The sequence below is a fragment of the Schistocerca gregaria genome, chromosome X (genome assembly GCF_023897955.1).
Source record: "Schistocerca gregaria isolate iqSchGreg1 chromosome X, iqSchGreg1.2, whole genome shotgun sequence".
Classification (NCBI taxonomy): Eukaryota; Metazoa; Arthropoda; class Insecta; order Orthoptera; family Acrididae; genus Schistocerca; species Schistocerca gregaria.
The window spans coordinates 310,873,792-310,897,462 of NC_064931.1; positions in this window are offsets into that span (position 1 = coordinate 310,873,792).

Consider the following 23,671-nt stretch of genomic DNA (forward strand, 5'->3'; position numbering starts at 1 on the left):
AACCCAGAACTTGTCCACGGCGAATAGAGGCGGCTAAATTAGTCATCTGGATAGGCCTGACAGCTGCGACATTTCGTCTGCTGCCTTTTCAGTGCTTTTTGAATGGTTGTCAACAATCGCGGAAACCATGAATCCGTAACTTTTGTCATGGTGAAAATGTCATTCGAGGGTTCAAAACTGATCCAGAACTGATTTTTTCTTTTTTCCACTATCGTCTCGATTGTGATACGCCGATCTTCGAGCACCAGGGCTTAAACTGTACCTTTCCTGAAGAGATCCGTGCACGTCAGTAAGACTGTACAGTTCTGAACGTAACAGGATTCTTTGCTCTACACTGAGGTGATAAAGGTCGGGGAAAATCTCCTAATAGTGTGCCGGACATCCTTTTGCTCGGTGTAGTGCAGCAACTCGACGTGACATGAACTCAACAATTCGATGGAAGTCCCCCGCAGAAATACTGAGCAAAGCTGCTCCTTCATCCGTCCATAATTGCGAAAGTGTTCCCGGTGCAGGATTTTGTGTACCAACTGACCTCTGAACTATGTCGAATAAATGTTCAGTATGATTCATGCTGGACAATCTTGGTAGCCAAATCATTCGTTCGAATTGTCCGGTATGTTCTTCAACTCAATCGCGAACAATCGTGGTCCGCTGACATGGCGCATTGTCATCCACAAAAATTAATTCGTTGTTTGGGAGCATGACGTCCGTGAATGGCTGCAAATGTTCTTCAGGTACCCGAAAATAACCGTTTCCAGTCAATGGACGGTTCGGCTGGACCAGAGCATCCAGTCCATTCCATATAAAAGCAGCGTATACTATTGTGAAGCCACCACCAGCTTGCACAGTGCCTTCTTGGCAACCTGGCCCCATGCCTTCGTGGAGTCTGCACTACGCTCGAACCCTATCATCAGCTGTAATCAACTGAGATAGGAACTCATCAGACCAGGTCTCGGTTTTCCAGTTGTCTAGGATCCAACCGACATGGTCGCGATCTCAGGAGAGGCGCTGCAGGCGTTGTCGTGCTGTTAGCAAAGGCATTTCAGTCTGTCGTCTGCTGCCATAGCCAAAGAACTCCATATTTTCTTCGCTGTCCTAACGGACAAGTTCGTCGCACATCCCACATTGATTTCTGCATTTATTTCACCCAGTGTTGTTTGTCTGTCAGCAGTGACAACTCGACGCAAATGCCGCTGCTTTCGTTCGTTAAGTGCAGGCCATCGGCCACTGCGTTGTTCGTGGTGAGAGGTAACGTCTGAAATTTAGTATTCTCGGCACACTATTGACACTAAATGGAATGTGTCATGCGTCTAGTTATGTCTACAATTCCGCGTTAGAAGTCTGTTAATTTGCATCATCTGAGTACAAAGGCAGCTTCGTTAATGCACAGCCCTATTATACCTTGTGTAAGCGACACTACCGACATCTGTATACATAAAGAGGAAGTCAATAACCAACTAAGTGCCAAAAAAACTGTTTTTTGTTGACTTAGACCCGAAAAACCAAGCAACAACGTGAAAGGCACTAGGATAATTTGCAGTATAGCATACAAGCCCAGAAAGATAGCATGAGCAGCATGAGCGGTATGTGCCAGCCCTTTGGTGAGGCTAAATAGATCCAAGTGCCACAAGGCTTTGTAAGTGTTTGCAGAGCGTGACAGAGATTTTGCACAGATTGAAAAAGTAAGAGGATGGGAGAGTGTCAGAGTGTGACGTACCTAAGGACCTTGTAAAACGTACGGAGAATACGTGAAAACAATCCATTTGTAGTTACTACGCTCCAGCCTGAGGACTTTTTCATTTTTTAAATGCAGTCGATACAAATATTAACACAACAAAAATAAACATGTCCAAATGTAGTTGGATTCAAGTGAAAAAAAATTGCACTTGGTGTCGTCAAGACGAAAACAGTGTGACTGGAGCACCTACAAAATTTTCAAGAAACGGATCACCAGTGATGTAATAAAGAACTTTACGTTACCGTCACAACACTGTAAAAACAACCCGTCAGCCGAAAAGAAAAAGAATCTGCAACAGATGCTGCCATATTTGAAAACAGATAGAGAACATTTTTCGAGCAGTTGATCAGTTAAAACTGCTTTGTGCTCTATAAAATAAAAAATAAAAACAGGATTAAAAATAATTTAATCAAAGAAGAGTGTAACCGTAGATGGTATCTGTTTATTATCAAAAAACTGATAAATGCTTGAGATTTCTTTCATTGGCTCTTCCTCGCTTTGCTGAACCCTGTATGGTATTTAGAACGTCCTGCGTTCTTCAGAATAAAATATTTAACTTCTTTGATAAAAGGGAGGGAACTTAAAAAAAATTTGCAGTGTCTGTGTGACTCTTACTGCAGACAATACATAAAAAGGTAGTTGAGGTTTCTTTCATTAAAATATTTTTCTCAAAAAGAAAAGCTGAATAACTGGCACTCAGTCTTTTGGTACTGAGCCCGTTATTGATTTCCATTCTACACATGTGCGTATCGCTATTCCTTAACTTTTGTCACGTCAGTATAGAATACTTGCAATCAACTCCAGTCACCCCTATCTTCCTCATAATTTCACGAAAGACAATCGCGCACAATGCAGCCGATTCTATTATGTCGTTCCACTGAATATAGCTGTAGCAAAGTCTAAGGCGTATTTATAACTAAGGTTATCAATACGATATATGAAAAGACACACGATATGACATAGAAGGAGCACGCTTTGATGGAGCACGTAGAAACCTAGTTAAAGCGACCTAACTGGTTCACACTGCAACGACAGAAATAAAAAAAAAATGGTTCAAATGGCTCTGAGCACTATGGGACTTAACTTCTGAGATCATCAGTCCCCTAGAACTTCGAACTGCTTAAACCTAACTAACCTAAGGACACCACACACATCCATGGCCGAGGCAGGATTGGAACCTGCGACCGCAGCGGTCTCGCGGTTCCAGACTGTAGCGCCTAGAACAGCTCGGTCACTCCGGCCGGCCTCAGAAATACAACATCGATACGATATTCTGTCGTGTCGGCAACACGGAGTGCTTGTTGCTCCACGTAACTGTTTTGTATGATAGACAGGGGAGGAAATGTAAGTCATCAGCTGTGTCTAAAAAATTGTTTTACGTTGATAAACTATGCTACATCTACCACAATAGTTAGTTTCTCAGTAAAACTTTTATTTTTGTTGAAGAAAGGAAAAAAACACTGTTTTGGAATTCGTGCGAATTCTCCACTAAGCAGTCTTTCCCATTCGATTTTGAGGAACCTATACGACAAAAAAATGAGATTTTGGTATCTTGCAGTTTGATGTTACAGGCTGATAATGAACTTCACTGCAAGCACAGCATTGCATTCACCTATACTTAACACGTGCACTTACACGCAGAGCTCTGATACTTCGCGAAGGGAAAATGCCTGCGGCCGCGGAGGATATGGAAAACCAACTTACACACACAGCTCTCGAACAGTACTTCGCGAAGCAAAAGATGCCTGCGGGTGCAGAGGAGAGGAAAATCCTTTCCAATTAGGGGGCTGAATCTGCCCTTTGGGGTCTGCCAGCTATTCATGCTATACGTCGTTACTTTACTAATTAAATGGAGTTGTAATGATGAACAATGCGAAGGAGATTACGGAAAAACGGTTGAGTAGTATCGCAGGCATTAAACTCTAAAATGCTGCAAAGGTAAAATGGAAGAGAGACGAGAGGATGGCCGACGAGGCAAGCTTACATAACTGAAAAGTCGGTCTGAATATGAGATTAGCAATATCAGAGCAGAATTTACACTCGGGTTGCATGGGAATCAAATGGTCTCGCAAATCTCAGTTTTAAGAATCATAGTAATACAGATTCTCTAGCTCTTTAAAAGAATAAAGAAAACATCAGTAATTCATTTTATTCCTTTTCCTTCTGTTGTAGGAACACTACTAATCTGAAGTAGCTTTCTTTAGTGGTCTCTTATGCGGCCCGACTACTGCCATGAGAGACGCGATAAAAGCGTGGCGCGTATCAGAGAGATTAATTCACGTCTCTCCGGCTGCAGTAGCCGTAGGATGAGCGCAGCGCGCGCCCACGTGTCGCTTGTTTTCTTGTGAAAGCAGCTTCGATCACACGCGACACAAATAGGTCGGCCATATTGGACGGAAATAGATCAGAAAGCCCGCAGTAAACCTATCCATTGGCATTCCTCATATTCTTCGACCGCAGAAAACCGGCAAACCTGTTTCAAGCTGGGTATTCTCGTTTAACTATGGAACACTAACATTTCAGGTACATCTTTCATTACTAGCAAAAAGCCATTTTGACTCATCAACGCCATTCTGATAAAAACATTCTTTTCACCAAAATTTACGTTGTCCTTGTAGACGTTAATCAATTTAATAACACCCATTACTACATCTGCCGTGGTAAAAATTGAAACTAATTAAAGAAAAAAAAGGAGAGGTGTTTCATTGAAATTTATCAATTTTTCCTTAAATGTATTTCAAATCCTAAAGAGAAACATCAACCTCTGTTCAGTACAACCACACTTCATAAAGGATACACGGCGGATGAAGAAAACTGCTTATTTCGCTAAAGCAACCTACATATGTTTAATCTGTAGATAACTCGGGGACTTCTAAAATGATTGTGAAAGAAAAACATCATTGGCTGAAATATTAAATTAACTAATTCTTGTGGTTTAACGAGAAGTAATTTGCATCTGAGTCACTTAAGTGAGAGATAGTGGTTAAAATGATTCGAAATCAAAGAAAGAAAATAGGGTTCAACAAGCTGTCAATAGTGAAGTTTTAGATGCGGTACTTGCTCAGAGGAGGTAAAATCAGCTGTGGTGCTATTGCAAGAACCATTCCAGAAAGTTTGTGAAATAATTTACGGATAAAATCTTAGAAAACTAAAACCAGAATGTTGAGAAGGGAACTTGAAACGCGCTCAACGCGTTCATGAATCGTGTCGTAAGCACTGACAACCCTCACTTGGTGTATATCGTCTTGAGTTATGGAACAGTGTTTACAAATCACGTTTTACTTAAGTCATACTCTCAGAGATCACCCTGCTTGGGACAAATATGCTGTTCTTCCCATCTGAAAACCGTTCGTGCAAATAAATTCTTTAATTACGAATGCAATTCCAAATTCTAGAACAAACATAGTTACAACGATTGATAAAATCGTACAACTGTGTGACTTTGTGAAATCATACACTCCTGGAAATTGAAATAAGAACACCGTGAATTCATTGACCCAGTAAGGGGTAACTTTATTGACACATTCCTGGGGTCAGATAATTCACATGATCACACTGACAGAACCACAGGCACATAGACACAGGCATCAAAGCATGCACAATGTCGGCACTAGTACAGTGTATATCCACCTTTCGGAGCAATGCAGGCTGCTATTCTCCCATGGAGACGATCGTAGAGATGCTGGATGTAGTCCTGTGGAACGGCTTGCCATGCCATTTCCACCTGGCGCATCAGTTGGACCAGCGTTCGTGCTGGACGTGCAGACCGCGTGAGACGACGCTTCATCCAGTCCCAAACATGCTCTATGGGGGACAGATCCGGAGATCTTGCTGGCCAGGGTAGTTGACTTACACCTTCTAGAGCACGTTGGGTGGCACGGGATACATGCGGACGTGTATTTTCCTGTTGGAACAGCAAGTTCCCTTGCCGGTCTAGGAATGGTAGATCGATGGGTTCGATGACGGTTTGGATGTACCGTGCACTATTCAGTGTCCCCTAGACGATCACCAGAGGTGTACGGCCAGTGTAGGAGATCGCCCCCACACCATGTTGGCCCTGTGTGCCTCGGTCGTATGCAGTCCTGATTGTGGCGCTCACCTGCACGGCGCCAAACACGCATACGACCATCATTGGCACCAAGGCAGAAGCGACTCTCATCGCTGAAGACGACACGTCTCCATTCGTCCCTCCATTCACGCCTGTCGCGACACCACTGGAGGCGGGCTGCACGATGTTGGGGCGTGAGCGGAAGACGGCCTAACAGTGTGCGGGACCGTAGCCCAGCTTCATGGAGACGGTTGCGAATGGTCCTCGCCGATACCCCAGGAGCAACAGTGTCCCTAATTTGCTGGGAAGTGGCGGTGCGGTCCACTACGGCACTGCGTAGGATCCTACGGTCTTGGCGTGCATCCGTGCGTCGCTGCGGTCCGGTCCCAGGTCGACGGGCACGTGCACCTTCCGCCGACCACTGGCGACAACATCGATGTACTGTGGAGACCTCACGCCCCACGTGTTGAGCAATTCGGCGGTACGTCCACCCGGCCTCCCGCATGCCCACTATACGCCCTCGCTCAAAGTCCGTCAACTGCACATACGGTTCACGTCCACGCTGTCGCGGCATGCTACCAGTGTTAAAGACTGCGATGGAGCTCCGTATGCCACGGCAAACTGGCTGACACTGACGGCGGCGGTGCACAAATGCTGCGCAGCTAAAGCCATTCGACGGCCAACACCGCGGTTCCTGGTGTGTCCGCTGTGCCGTGCGTGTGATCATTGGTTGTACAGTCCTCTCGCAGTGTCCGGAGCAAGTATGGTGGGTCTGACACACCGGTGTCAATGTGTTCTTTTTTCCATTTCCAGGAGTGTATAATGCCAACACAAATATACGAAAACCAGAAAGGATTTCTCGAGAAATTCGAGTCGAAGACATTCATGTATATCATAAAAGAATTGTAACCATCAAGTGCTATTATGATCATGCTGAGTATGAAATCTGGCACTATTTCAAAATCATGTAGAAGAGGAAACAGGAAGGGCCGAGTGAGCCATTTTTTTAATACAAGTCATAGATTCAAATCATTACCAATCAGACAGTGCGTAATCTCATGTCTTACGTTTATGCGGCAAAGTCGACCAGTTATCGCTATGCAAAACGTAGATTGAATGAAATTAATCAGCAGCATAACCGACGCTCTTATGGGCAATCAGTGGACCTTTGGTTTCTCTTGGCAAACGACGGATTAACTGTTTGCCATAAACGAACTGGGAGAAAAGTTATCCAGACGCTAATAACAATTTTAATCTTCGTAAGTGCTTTTTCGTAGTACTGCTACAAAATCTTTTGCATGTAATATTGTAAGAGTGCATTCTGAAACTGTCAAATATACGGGTTCTTTGTTTTAACTGGGAACAACTAAATATCTCGAAAAATACGCATCGTACGAAAAAACCTTTCAGAGAAAAACTTAACATTTTCAAGCGGGAAATCTACCTTTGCCAAAACTAGCCACCCGCTAAGCCTCCCTCCGTAGGTGTGTCAACTTTCATATTCTAATTGGAACCCTCATTTTTACTGCAGATTCGGATTCTACTCCAAAAAATACCAAGGGTTTACCAAAAACATTTCTTGTATTCGTAAGATAGCTAGAAGGATGGCTGATATAGATTAAAAATTAGTGTCCGTGGTGTTGAAAAACACCAGAAATTGCTAATACAAAACCAAGCTCCAGAGTACAATGGAATACCTATTACATTTTACAAATAATTTGTGGTTGAATTAGTCTCTCTTTTAACCAAAATGTACAAGAGACCCAGCTTAAAATATTGTGCCCAATAATTGATAGCAATAACAGGTTACTTACATCTACAAGAAGGTTAAAGGAAGTGATCCACAAAACCGTACATTTGTTGTAGAATCTGAGAACATATTCTGAGCTAAAACGTAATGTGGTATGTCGAAAAGAGTGAACTCCTCAGCGTCAACTACCATGGATTACGAAAACATTAGTCACGCTTTTTCACATAAAATCCTCAAGCCATGTATTCAGGTGCTCAGGTAATGCAGTATTTCTTGACTTCCGAAAAGCTTTGGACTCGATGTTACACCAATGACTACTGACGGGGGTACGATCGTATGGGGTATAGGATTTCTTTGTAGGCAGCACGCAGTATGATTTATTAGATGGCGACTCATCGATAGATGTTCAAGTAATTTCCTCAGTGCCCCGAGGAAACGTGTTAACACCCTTGCTATTGATGTGTCCTGTTAGGCAATATTAATAGCAAACTCACAATCAGATATTTTGAAGATGATTGAGTAGTTTATAATAAATTACAGTGAAATAAGAACCTGCAGAAACATTCAGTCAGATCTTGGTAGGTTTTCAAAGTGGTGCAAGGACTTGACTTGTAACTTGCTTTATTTGGTCAGAAACATAGAATTGTGACAACAATATCAGTGAGCTACAATTAGAATCAGACAAATAGCTATGTTAACTACTTGTTGGGGTAGAAATTAGAATAATCACATAGCATCAGTCACAGGAAAAACAAGTGGCTGATTTTGGTTCGTTGAAAGGAGGCTGGGAAAATAAAATCAGTCAACAAAGGATAAAGCTTACGAAATTCTCGTGTAACTAACCTTAAAATATTATTCAACTGCTATCACATACGGCTAACAAGATATAATAATCGTATGAAGACAAGGGCAGCGCTAATCGTCATAGTTGTGTATGACCCACCACAGAACGTGAGCAACCGGATCTGGCAGGCGGCTGAAGACAGAGGTCAACTGCACGACAACGTTCTAACTACGAAGTTCTAACAGCTGAAATTAAGAGAGGAATTTGGAAATTCTGTTGAAGTTATTCAACTCGAAAGAAGTGTCGAACACATCTGTGACGTTAGCTGTTCCTGCTTTTGCTGATCGTATCCAAAATGTCTTAATGAAAGCGATATAGAAATGACCTACTTTTGTAACACGAGGAAAAGGCTGTGACTTTATTCAAAGAGCTTCTATGGATTAATTTAGAGCAATTAGTCAATATTAATTGCTCTAAATTAATCGGGTATATATATATATATATATATATATATATATATATATATATATATATATATATATATATATATAGGATAATTAACAAAAATCAAAGGAAATATGTATTGTATATGGACTTTGGAAATAAGTATTTGGGAGGATAAAGTGAGATAATTGGGAGAAGCTCAGAAAAAAGTCCAATTATTTTTTCCTCTCACGCAGCTTCAGCGACGCGTCATCGCTGTTGATAAAGAAAAACTGACAGAAGGTCTCGGTGGGAAGACAAAAGCGTTTGTTTCATTGTAAAGGAAATTCTGGTCACGTCCTTGCGTGCAGTGTACGGACAGCGGCTAAGCTACGTCGCAACGCGCGGTAAATAAGTAATATAGTTTGCTAGCGCCCGGAACACATGAGGCGAAACTTTTTCTGAAGGATACTGTGACCCAAATTGGTTGGCACGTGAAAAGAATATTGTCTCACCATCTCTTTGTTGGTCTTTCGGGCCACTATAGACTTCTCAGCATAACCGATCACCTTCATCTCAATGGAGAAACTAGCGCCCCGCTTTATCAGAACCCCAAATCGACGAAGAATTGCTTATGCTGTGTCCATCTACACATACGTCGACATATTCATTAAGCTCTCAGATCGACACAGTAACTGTCGTATGACAATGTTGCCTGGGAATTTCCTAATAGGTTCGACCACTTAACCCGGAAAGATTGCTTTTATTGGCTACTAGTGGGCACTTTTACTTCATGAAGTGAGTTCTTAGTCTTAAGTGCAATTATTTGGAGTATGTGAATGCGGCGAGTTCGTGTAGTGACGTAGTATCACGTTTATCTTGTTCAAGACGAAGGGAGTGGGCTAAACTCTGTACCAGGGCTTAGGCTACTCTTCTCGAATAGCACGAAGGGAGCATCTCAACATACCGTTCCCAGCCGATGCATGGATGATCATCACCCTGAAACACGACACAACTCAACTAACCACTGCAGAATGGTGTAGTATTTCCTCAGGTCAGTGGTAGGTTGCCAGGACGCTGAATGCCTGAAGAGCTTACCTGCTATCATATGTAGTACAAACAGCACAGTACGGTAGAGTTGGCGTTACGGTATGGGAGTGTTTTTCGTGGTTGGTTTATGAGAAAACGCTTGATGCGGAAGGATATGAACACATGTTGCAACACTGTGCCCAGCGTACACAAGAGGAACATTCGGGAACGATGATCGTTTGTATCACCATGGCAATGAAACCTGTCATAAAGCAGCATCTGTAATTCAATGGTTTGTGGACAATAGTAGTAGTAGTAGTAGTAGTAGTAGTAGTTTTATTCATCCGTAGATCTCTTTTTACAAGGATATAGGACATGTCAAAGTATTTACAAGCTTAGATCAATTTACAATAAGCTAATTCGTATACACATATATTTACAGACTTCTAGTTAGAGACAATCATTAGATTTTACTCCTGGTATACAATAATTTATTTACAAATAAACTCATTAAATAATGTAATGCCACACTATTCACTCATATTTCACTATCAGTCACTGCACACACTATACACACATTGTTTCATAACACTTCACTCACTACATACACACACACACACACACACACACACACACACACACACACACACACAGGTGATCCTTGGGCCATTTTCTGTACTGCAAGTTCCCATTTGCTATCCTGAAAAACTGAGTCAGCATCCCTTCATAATGAGTGAGATGTTGAGCTCAGAAAGAGGAAGAGGTGTTAGTATTGTGCTATGCATAGCTTGAGGGGAGAGTGTCTCTAGAAAGGAAAAAAGAAGAAAAATAATAAAGTGAAGGTGTTATGTGGAATATTGGATGTTTTATAATCATCATTATTATTATTATTTGTTTGTATAACATTTTTTTATCAAACCCCTACTCTGCTTTATCTAAGTAATCCTTCAATGTATAAAATGTATTGCATAACAGGTACTTTTTAGCTGCCTTCTTAAATAAGTGTATTTTTGAAATTTCTTTAATCTCTTTTGGTAATTTATTGTACAGTTTTATTCCTTGGTAGAAAATGCTGTTTTGAGTTTTATGTTTATTTTTTCTTGGTAAATGTAAGTTGAGTCTATCTCTTGTTGCATGGTCATGGACAGAGCTGTTTGTGCAGTAATTGCCAATGTTACTTTTGATGTGTACAACTGACTGGTAAATGTGTTCACATGGAGCAGTTAAAATTCCCAGTGTTTTGAACAGATCTTTACAATGAGCTGGACTACTATTTCTGGTTATTATTCTTATGGCTCTTTTCTGGAGTTTGAAAATTGTGTTCATATTTTGTGGATTTGTTCCCCAAAATAGAATGCCATAGCTAAGAATTGAGTGTACATATGAATAATATGTAACTAAAAGACACTGCATGTTACGCACAGATGATAGAATTCTAAGGGCATAACATGCTGATGACATTCTGTTTGCAAGTACCTTTGTGTGTTCGCACCACTTCAGCTGAGAGTCAATATTCATTCCTAGAAATTTTGCATTTGTTACACAGTCTATAGAGGTGCCATCTACATTTAATTTAACATTGTCATTTTTCCTCTTCAAACTGAAGTTCATGGCATTAGTTTTCTTTATGTTTCATGTCAATTTGTTGCTTATTGACCAATCGTAAACTTCCTTGAGAGTTTAATTTGCTTTCTCGGTAAGGAGTTCTCTTGTTCTCTCAGTGACTATAATATTGCTGTCATCAGCGAAGAGAATTTTCTCACCATGAGTAACACTACTGGGAAAGTCATTGATGTATATCAGGAATAGTATTGGTCCTAATATGCTACCTGAAATGAATCTTACTTACCAGAGTCTCATCGTGAACTAAATGGAACACGTTTCGGATGAGTTAAAGCGAAGACATCACTAGAGATCCCAGCTTCCACCATCACAATCATGTCGGGTTCCGACTCTTCAGGAGGAATGGGCTGCCATTCCTCCGCAGAAACTCAGATGTCTCATTGGAAGTGTCCCTAGCAGAGTTCAAGCTGTTATAAAGACGAGGGGTGGACACACCACATATCAATGTCCAATAATACGTGTCCTCGTACCTTTTAAAATATGTTTTGCCAAGTAAAGGCCACATTGATATGTCGAAAAGTAAATAACCAAGCTGATAATACAGTCTGGCAGTTTACCAGTTAATGTAGAAATCCAAACAAAGATACATTTAAGCCTTTAACAACCTGTTAAGGTACTGGTGGTCAATTATATACGTAGGAGTCAATGATGATAGGCACGAGGATCTTCACACCAACGGAAATGATATGAAATGATCGTATGGCATATATTGGCCGGGATATCCCCTTCGGGGTTCGGCCGCCGTATTCTACATCTACATCTATGTGATTACTCTGCTATTCACAGTAAAGTGCCTGGCAGAGGATTCAATGAACCACCTTCACGCTGTCTGTCTACGGTTCCACTCTCGAACGGCACACGGGAAAAACGAGCACTTAAATTTTTCGGTGCGTGCCCTGGTTTCTCTTATTTAATCGTGATGATCATTTTTCCCTATGTAGGTGGGTGCCAACAGAACGTTTTCGCAATCGGAGGAGAAAACTGGTGATTGAAATTTGATGAGAAGATCTCGTCGGAACGAAAAACGCCTTTGTTTTAATGATTGCCGCTCCAATTCACGTATCATGTCTGTGACACTGTCTCCCCTGTTTCGCGATAATACAAAACGAGCTGTCCTTCTTTGTACTTTTTCGATGTTATCCGTCAGTTCCACCTGATGCGGATCCCACACCGCACAGCAATACTTCAGAATAGGACGGACAAGCGTAGTGTAAGCAGTCTCTTTAGTAAACCTGTTGCACCTTCTAAGTATTCTGCCAATGAATCGCAGTCTTTGGTTTGCTCTACCCACAATATTTTCTATGTGATCGTTCCAATTTAGGTTATTTGTAATTGTAATCCCTAAGTATTTAGTTGAATTTACAGCCTTCAGATTTGTGTGACTCATTGCGTAATCGAAATTTAGCTGATTTCTTTTAGTACTCTTGTGAATAACTTCACACTTTTCTTTATTCAGGGTCAATTGCCACTTTTAGCACCATACACATATTTTATCTAAATCATTTTACAAGTCGTTTTGATCATCAGATGACTTTACAAGACCGCAAATGACAGCATCCTCTGCAAACAATCTAAGACGGCTACTCAGATTGTCTCCTATGTCATTAATATAGATCAGGAACAATAGAGGGCCTATAACACTTCGTTGGGTAACGCCGGATATTACTTCTGTTTTACTCGATGATTTTCCGCCTATTACTACAAACTGAGACCCTTCTTACAGGAAATCACGAATCAAGTCGCACAACTGAGGCGATACTCCGTAGGCACGCAGTGTGCTTAGAAGACGCTTGTGAGGAACGGTGTCGAAAGCCTTCTGGAAATCTAAAAAATATGGAATCAATTTGACATCCCTTCTCGATAGCAGTTATTACTTCATGAGTCTAAAGAGCTAGTTGTGTTTCATAAGAACGATATTTTCTGAATCCGTGCTGACTATGGGTCAATAAAGCGTTTTCTTCGAGATACTTCATAATGTTCGAATACTGTATATGTTCCAAAACCCTGTAATTCAGCGCATTACTCCTACTTCCCTTTTTTGGTATTGGTGTGACTTGAGCAATTTTCCAGTCTTTATTACCGACCTTTGTGTTAGCGAGTGGTTGTACATAAATGCTAAATATGGAGCTATTTTATCAGCATACTTTGAGAGGAACCTGACTGGTATACAGTCTGGACCGGAGGACTTGCCTTTATTAAGTGTTTTAAGCTGCTTTGTTACACCGAGGATATCTACTTCTATGTTTCTCATCTTGGCAGTTGTTTTTGAATGGCATTCAGGAATGTAACCGTAGGCTTCCGCGGCCGTTGTCAATGTCAATAAAATTCTTCTGGGTTAGAGACCGCATTGTCATTTATAAAATTCCAACGTTTCGGTGTCTGTTGCAAGACGCCTTCCTCAGGGTGTGTATAGCAAATCAGCGGTGTCAGAACATCATGAGCAGTGCAGGATGAACATCGAATTTCGAGAGGCCCGAGTACTGGCGAAACAGCCGTTTAGTTCGAGGAGGAAGATTAGAGAGGCTATAGAAATAGCCAAGCGACCCGATAATATGAACATAGAAGACGGGTACAGACTTCCAGCGTCTTGGCTGCCTGCTGTGACAACTTTGCGGAAGGACAGCTCGCGCAAAGCAACAGGCGTGCGGTAGGCCACAGCGGAGGATGGTACACGGAGCGCTGACGCGGCCTAGTCGATACTAGGCAGTTAGTAAACAACGCTACGCTGCAGTCGCCGCTAAGTCTCCTATTCGACGATTTCCATCAATGGCAGGCAGTAAAGGAAACTCCAATGGAAAACGCCTATTTCCGCCAATAACAAGACGCAATGCAAACGCCAATAAAATGAACTCCTAGTACCCTTCCTCCTCATCCTCACATCCAATCACAACACTCTTCCATAGTATATATGTACCCACACTTGCGCTCATTCAGCAGTTAGCAACACACCCTGAGGAAGGCGTCTTGCAACAGACGCCGAAACGTTGGAATTTTATAAATGACAATGCGGTCTCTAACCCAGAAGAATTTTATTGGCATTCAGGAATATTTAGTTCGTCTTCTTTGGTGAAGGAGTTTCGGAAAACCGTGTTTAATAACTCTGCAAGTCTTTTTAGTTGACGCCTCTTCGGTGACTTGCGTGTCAATGATGATGAAAATGAAGACGAAGGGCACACAACACCCAGGCTCTGCCGGAAATTGAACGCAAAAATTGGTTCAAATGGTTCTGAGCACTATGCGACTTAACTTCTGAGGTCATCAGTCGCCTAGAACTTAGAACTAATTAAACCTAACTAACCTAAGGACATAACACACATCCATGCCCGAGACAGGATTCGAACCTGTGACCGTAGAGGTCGCTCGGTTCCAGACTGGAGCGCCTAGAACCGCACGGCCACTCCGGCCGGCGGAAATTGAATCCGGTCCCCATTGCGTGGTAGGCAGTTACGCTACCGATGCGCTACGGAGGCGAACACACCAGCGGAAACGATTATTAGACGGCTCGAAAACATGGAAAAGAGAAATCCAACATTTTGTTCTGGCGTATAATAGGGTCGGCAGCAATCCTATCCATTTTTAGTGGCCATTCATACACCCCACCAGGAGTCAAAAGTAGTAGGCGGAATGCTAGAATGTGACCATATCATTCGAATGTAGTTGCTCGACGGATTGACTAAACATGCCTGGGAGTCGACTGGAAGGCTAATCGCGTCTGGGTTAGGACTTCTCGATACAGTGTCAGAGCCGGAAACTATTCATAACTGGAAAACTGTACTTCAGGAATTTATCAATACTCTTTCTAAACACGTAACATGCAGGAGTGGATTAGGTCTGGCCGTGTGCGATGATGTTTCCATATTCTGGAACAATAATTTCTCTGGAATTTCCTTCCTCTGAGACGTTCCAAAAAAAGTGCAAAAAGACGCTAATGCACTGAGTCGTTTAAACAATAACAGGGTACATGCTCAACGTAATCTGTCAGGTTATGTTGTATCTGAATTATATTTGATTATATGGCGAGGAAACGTATTGAAGAATGTATCTCGCGGACTCTAGAGATAATTATCGGAAACTACAAAATATTTATTAGTTGTAGACTTGGGAGAAAATATGAATGTGGAAATCCTCAGAAGCTCTGATACTGGGGGTCAGTCCAAATCCGCAGGAAACAGATGTAAAAACATATACCCTATAACGCAGGACTAAAGAAATTCTTAAAGAAACCGCTAAATCTTATCTTGTGGAATGTTAAAATGTGGAAAAAGACAGAGACACATATGTTCAAGTCCTTTGTGGGGAGCACCATCACTGATGGATAAGTATGTAAACATTTACAACAAACTGCCTAGGATATGGACTTTGAAGGTAATGCTGTAGAGTCTGTGAGCTCAGATTAGAATGAAAGAAATTAAGGGAAAATAGAAATTGAACAAAGAAAATCCCTTGTGATTGTACAGAGGAGAAGCAAAGAACATGGTGTGTTCATATGAGGATTTTGTCAGAAGACTGGTTGCCACAAAGCACAGGGTCATGGATTGCAGTGAAGACATAAAGAACACTATGTAGAGCAATGAAGAATGGATGGAAAGAATACAAGTTGTTACGGAAAAAGAAGCTTATAGGGCGAAGAGGGGCAAGAAAGGAGAATGACGCTTAGAGTGCTACAAATGGTCATTGTTAATCTTTGTGTTTTAGGGTACCTCACCTTAATCGCTAAAAACGGAGCCCTTAAAGAATCACTTTGTCGTCCGTCTGTATGTCCGTCCGACTGTTGAGACCTATTTTTTCTCAAGAACTGGTATAAGTAACAAGGTCAGGTACTAAGGCCAACGATCTCTTGGCGTTGTACAAAATGTAAGGTAGTAAATCAGTTCAGTCAAAAGTTAAAGCCGTCTGTAAAGACCCCTTTTCCTGAGGAACGGTTACAGGTATGAAGGTGAAACTTGGCCATATATGTTTATGAGAATCATAATATTATGATTATCATAAACTCACTCATCAAAACACCCAGAAGAAATACGTATGTGCGTGTCGGGCCGGGTGGTCTAGCGGCGCTGGTTCAGTAGCTAAGTGTGTTCGGTCAGAAGACTGTAATAAAAAAAATTAAAAACAAATGAGTGATATGTTCAATAATAAACTTAAAGGGACGTCATGTGACGCCCGCCCAGACAGAAAAAGGAAAAAATGGGGAGAAGGCCAATAAAGCGTATGCCTGGAAACCGAAAGGTCGCAGGATCGTATGTGTCCACCGGGACAGAATATCTATACCCCAAGGGTTTGCGTGTAGTGTTATTCATGTAGAAGAGAGCGGAAGTTTTCGAAATGTTTGTGAACTGAGACAGAAGTATGGTACCAGTCCGCTATTCACTTAGTGGGATGTGGGAAACCGCCTAATAACCACATCCAGGCTGGCCTGCACAACGGCCCTCATCGTTAATCCGCCGGGCTGATTCGATCCGGGGCCGGTGCATCTATCAGTCCCGGAAGCGGCGCTTTAACATGCACGGCTACCTAATCGCCATTTTTGCTACAAATAATTTATCTGCTGTACAGATAGATAAGTATATCCACCAGTGTGTAAGGTTAGGTAGAATAGAAAAATGTGTAGAGATTAACGTCACATTTGGTCGGCTCCTCTGCTTCGTTTGAACACTAACGTGGTTCATGATGAATTAAGCCCATTCCTATCCGTGCACTCTTACTTAAAGTTTCCCCGTTTCAAAAATTAACGCAGAATGTGTAAGCGAGGCTTGTGGTTCATCAAGAATATTTTTTTCTGAAAAATATCTGATATTATTTATTTTTTATGTATAATTTTATATATTTCCTTCTCTATTTTCAGCTCTATCTCTCTCTGTCTGTCTGTTTTTGTTAGTTTATATTAATTTATAATTTTCTATGGTTATACCACAATGCTGGATGTCTTATGGTATTGAGGTACCACGTAGAGCGTCTACGTTATTTTCCTTTTTATTCTGAGTACTTCTGTAGATGATTGTTAGTTTTTTTTATTTTTAAACATAATAGCCCCTTCTTATGTTGACCATGCTTAAAACAGTGAGTATAAATCGCAGTGAGTATAAATCGTTGTAGACGCGTCATACCGAGCGAGCTGGCGTATTCTGGAGGGCAGCGGTTCAGATCCACGTTCTCTCAAACAGACTGTGGTTCGCCGTTATTTCCTTGAAAAAGGATACTGTTGATTTCGTTCCGCTATATGAAATTGTGCTACGTCTCCAATGACATCGTCGTCGACGATACGTTACATTTTGCTCTCTTTTTTGTTGACGTGTTTCTGTATGTACGGAACGTTCCCACTCGTAAGGAGAATGAAAAACGACGGATTTTATGATCATCTCATTATGTCACACAATTGTGGCTTATTACGGCTGTAAAACTGTAGACTTTTCACTACTGATCCCCGTGAAATGATCTGATACGCATGATACTGAAAGAAGCACAATATATACATAAGGTTAATCGCAGTGGTAACAACTACTGAATAGCAGAAGAGAGACTTTGCTGGCGGCAGCGGTTAAATTTGTTGACTGGCAACCCATGGGCGGCTATAGAGCTCTATTGCGGGCGGAACGGTGATCTCGGCGGACGCGCGTTAATGGCTATCTTCGGCACAATGGCGTGATTCCGCGGTGCTGTTCCGTGATACCGGTTTTCCACATTGCCAGGCGCCAAACACAGCTGCCTCGTTACTGCCTACAACAACGAGAGCAGCAACAACTACACTCCAGACAACAAAACCAATTACAAATACTTAAATGGTTTCTTGTTTAGTTACTCAGAGTGAGGCAGCTAAGCCAAGCCTCCCCATATTTATCTAGAATGAACAAATATATCGAGATGAGGCTTTAGACAAGTTATAACGGACCATATGGTGAACTTGTCGACGTTTGCAAGTAACTTTTATCGTTTATAGTCGCCGATTTACGATACCGAGTTGGTTTTTTCTAATGAAACTTTCTTCTGTAAAGTTTGAAAGAAGCTTCTAAGATAACTTCAGCGGCATAAACATGTATCGGACTTTATCAAGTAGTATCAAGAGAACAGCGCCGCAAACCACTGGGAGGAGAAGAATTCTGCAAACGTCTGATCTGTTACATAATTGTAAGCAAACACTAAACTCAGGTATTATTCTCGTGTTTTCCTGTGCGCTTTAAGCCCATCCGTTTGTGCTGTGCTTTTGTAGCAATTAGATAACTCGCTCGTAAGGCTATTGAGACATTTATAATGTACGAATATACGACAGTCGAAAAAGTGAACATCGTTTATGGTGAATGTTCTCAAAAACTACGTCCAGATCATACCAAGAACGATCTGTCTTTGCAAACATTATAAAAAAGTTTCAGAAACTGGAAGTGTTAAGAATAAAATAGGCCAAGGAAAAAGAAAAACAACAAATGATAGAAATGAAACTAATGTTTTATCAGCAGTGACATACAATCCAACTGTCACTAAGAGGTATCTCGGAAGTACAGAGGGATCAACCAGACGAATACTCTGCGAACTCTAGATTCCGTAGCATTTCATTCTCTTCACATTTTGCTGTATCTATAGCTTCATGGTAATGACTTCGAAAACTGGTTACATTTCTCCGTATGTTATTTAAGAAAGGTGCAAAGCGATGTGACATATCTACGCAAAATTTTGTTTAGGGATGAAGCATAGTTTACAAACCATAGGCAAGTCAATCTACCCAATATGTGCTAATTATCAGTCGTCAATCCGCACTGCCTAAAAGAAATGGACAGAAACAGATTTCAAAACCTGCATCTTTGGTCGCCGTTTTATTTATAGGAACTTAAATACACTCAAGTATCTCGAGTGCCAAAGATATGCTGCTACCGCAGTTATTGGAAGACATACCACCGGATATACGGCACTCAGTGTGGTACTAACATGAGGGATGCCCCTCCCACTCCACACATGTAATGATAGATCCTCTTAAGAGGACATTTGGAGAGTACTAGAACGGTCGTTCAGTAAAAGTAAAATGGTCTACACACTCACCAATCTCAACACTTCCATACTTACGTGTGGCGAAAGTTAGAACTAGAGGTCCATTACGAAATACCGATGACTCCAGAAGGCGTGCATTGCCTAATAACACGGGTCTATGTTGCTATTAACTCCAGATGAAATAAATTAAAAGTAACGTGTTATTTCTCCAGTACTACTCTGCAGCGTGTAGCAATGCTCAAAGTCAACATTTTGAGCAGCAGGGATGATAACCATAATAATAAACACACGAAGCATACCTGATTGTTGCTTTTACTTACATTTGATATAATAGGACAGAAGTTTTTGGTACCTCTTCTCCTGACAGTGGGACAGAGCCTTGCGGCGATCTTATCTTGATACTATTTGACCAGGTCCCATGCATGTTATGTCACTGAAGTTCTCGTAGAAGCTTCTTTCAAGTTTCACAGAAAAAAGTTGTAAGACGTCCGGATTTCATGGACCTTACTTGAGCTTGATCCATAATAACAGGACAATACAGTATGAGACCCCCCGACAATAATAATTATACTATATCAACAAAATTTAATTACAGTTAATCTCATGTACCGAAAACTAACAAAACAATATCTACCAATATATGGACAGGCGTGAACAAACAACTTAACGTGAAATGAATTTTGGAGACGAATCGAGCAGGTGGTTAATAATGTTGTAAAACTCCCATTTAGCAAGAGAACTGTGAGCTTCAGTGCAGAAAAAGGATAAGGCAAGAACAATAAATTATTCCTTTTAATGTAAATAAAGCTGGGACCGAAGGCAAGCGGCTGCATGTCATTAACAGGGCTAGGCTGCGACCCAACAAGAAAAATAAAAATGTTTATTCACCTCTAGCGAGATGGTGATCGGCTGAAGGCATACTTGGTGACGCAGATGCGACACGGTGGGGAGACCCCCATTATAAAAAGCATTTTGAGACCTAAAATCTCTATCCTTCTGTCTCATCTCATGACGGACAGCCCAAGTGTGTGGATATACTCGAGGGCGTTGAGTGTTTTGCTTTCTGCGAAGTGAGGACGATCGCTTCACGTATCGTGACGACAGATAGAAAAGCGGTAGTTAGTTATTCCTGCGGGAATATTTCTCATCAAAGAAATTGCGCGCATTGCTCCAACCCATACCGAGTGTACAATAGCCACTATTTCGACTAGGGAAAGATTAAAGTTTTACGGAACGTAGGAAATTTGCCACTGAGTGAATTCAGTGAAGACCAGAGAAGGGAATTAGCCTTTCAGATCCAACACAGAGAAAACTCCACTGTAGATGCCACTTGGTAAAGTACCATCGCTTATTAGGCCATAGTAAATGCTGTGTGTAGATTCTGCTCACTCCAACTTACGTACACTTTGACCATTGAATATTAAAAACTAGGCACAGCACTGTATTCACACTGGGCACTGTAAGGTGTACGATAACGTCAAAATTTTAGTCTCGACTTCATCTTTGTGGGACTCAGTAATGAAGGAAGCAATTGAAACTCATTTGGCGACGAATTTAATTAATAGAGAAAGCCGCTTCAGCTTGGAAAAATCATGGAATCCGGGAATTTCTGTAATAAAATCACAAACACGTCGCGACGGTGCAGCTCTCAGTGATACATCGATATCCCCGTGTGGATCGACTGCGCAGCCATAGATCTATTTCCATGCATAAGCCATACATCTTTGCCGCCGATTAACGTCTCTGGTGTCTTGTGTATCTGTGGCCGCATGCGCAGTGGTGCCGTCCATGGGTTTAAAAGGATGGGGCAGGTGCTGGAGCGTCCCCAATAAACTCTTCCAAGCATTGGTCTGCTTTCGACCACCTTACTGGGAACCGCCCCACCGCACAGTACCTTCTCCTCCTTGATGACCATCCCCTTCCTGACTACCTCACTAAGGCCAACCACTTTGCCTCCCACCTATCTGATGTCTTTTCCATTCTAGATAATCCCCAATTTGATTATTCCCTCTTTCCCGACATAATCGAATGTACGGATACCTTCGCTTCTCCACTTGCTCCTAGCATCCAGTATTTGGGCCACACACCATCTGAACTTAACGCTCCAATCACTATTCCAGACATGAGCCTCACTCTCCGCACTAAACACAACACTGCTCCCAGTCACGACCACGTTACCTACCGCCATCTCAAGCACTGCCCTCCCTCCTTCTTTGCAGTCCTTGCCGCCCTCTACAACGTAATTCTTGCGACGGGCTTCTATCCGGACCTGAGGAAAACCTCCCGTATTCTGATGTTCTCCAAACCCAACAAGTCTCCATCTGATGCCTCTTCCTATCGCCGTATATTCTCATCTCGTTGTTCCGCAACCTCTTGGAATCCATCCTTTCCCAGCCCATCCATCACCACCTCTACAGATACCACCTCTTCCCCAACACCCACTGTTGCTTTCGACCTTCCTTCTCTGCCGATGACCAATTCCTACACCTCAGTGATCTCCTCTCCCTCCAGCTTAACTCATGTAGCTTCACCATTTTTGTCTCCCTCGACCACGAAAAAGGCCTACGACCATGTATGGCATCCTTGTCTCTTGTTTAAACTTCAGACCTATGTCCTTCCTATCAACTATGTCGGTCTGATTGCCTCCTTCCTCTCCTGCCACCCCTCCAACGTTACCATCCATAATGCTGATTCCCACACCCTCTACCACTCTGCTAGTGTGCCCCAGGGCTCTGTCCTCTCCCCCCTGTACACGGCAGATATGCCCCAAACCCCCATCGAGTCCACCTCCTGCAGTATGCTGATGACACCACTTTCCTTGCCCTTGCTCCTACCCTTCAGTGGTCCCAACTCCTTCTTCAGAATCACCTTGACCTTTTTGCCACATGGTGTAACCAGTGGCTCCTTAAAATCAATCCTTCCAAGACCCAGGCCATCCCCATAGGTCGTACCACTCGCTCCTTCTGGTTCCTGGATTTTTCCCTTACCATCTGCACTGATCTTGTCCACCTCGCCCTACCCTCACATACCTTGGACTTACCACTGACTGTCACCTCACCTGGAGCCCTCATCTCTGCTCTATCCAATCCAAACACACAACTGCCTCTGTCTCCTTAAACTCCTCTCTGGCTGGACATGGGGGTTGAACCCCTCCACCATCATCCACACATACAAATCCTTAATCCCTCCCATACTTTGTTATGCCAGTCCCACCTGGATATCTGTCCCCCCAAATTCTATAACTCCCTCCAAATCCTCGAGCGCCATGCACTCCGCCGTGCTTTCTGTATATGCCTCCCATCCTTCATGTGGATTCTCTATGACCGGATTCCTATTCCCCATCTGCTCCTTTTCCTCAAACGTATCCATGTCCTCTACACCTCCCACCGACTTGATCCCTCTCATCCCCTGGCTGCTCCTCTCCAACCCCTGCCCTCTGACACACCTTCACCGTTGTGTCCCCCCTATCCTCCATGTCTACAACCTTCATCTCCTTTACCTAGGTGGCTTCCATTAACTTCCCTCCCGGATGATGCCCCATCTCCCTCCATTTATCCCTCCTATCAACTCTGATCCCCACCTACCCGTGCCTCCTTCTGTCCTTTTCCCGGGCTCCCTCCCCCCTCCCTTCCATCGTGTTTTATCCCAGCCTATCCTCTCTCTGACTCCATTCTCTCCCCTGAGTCCTTTTGCTTTCCCATCCACTGCCTTCCCAAATCCTTTCTGCATCCACCCTACCCCCTTTTTTTATGTCCTCTCCCTCCATTGGCTCTCCCTTTTTCGACGCCTCCCCTCCTTTTTTCCTCCTCACTTGTCCGGGTCCTCCCCTCACACCTATCTACCGCCGTGTCGCCTCTATAGCGCTGTTTAAAGTGAATGTTCAGTGTTGTGCGTCCCCTGTCAGTGTTGTAAACAGCCACCATACTGTCGCTAGTTGTGTTTTTTATCTCGTGGGAACAGAAACCAGACCGTCGCTGTGTTTTTTTATTTGTGCCTGTCTACTTAGTGTATTCTTCATCCGCATCGTTAACGTCGTGCTTTTATACACTCCTGGAAATTGAAATAAGAACACCGTGAATTCATTGTCCCAGGAAGGGGAAACTTTATTGACACATTCCAGGGGTCAGATACATCACATGATCACACTGACAGAACCACAGGCACATAGACACAGGCAACAGAGCATGCACAATGTCGGCACTAGTACAGTGTATATCCACCTTTCGCAGCAATGCAGGCTGCTATTCTCCCATGGAGACGATCGTAGAGATGCTGGATGTAGTCCTGTGGAACGGCTTGCCA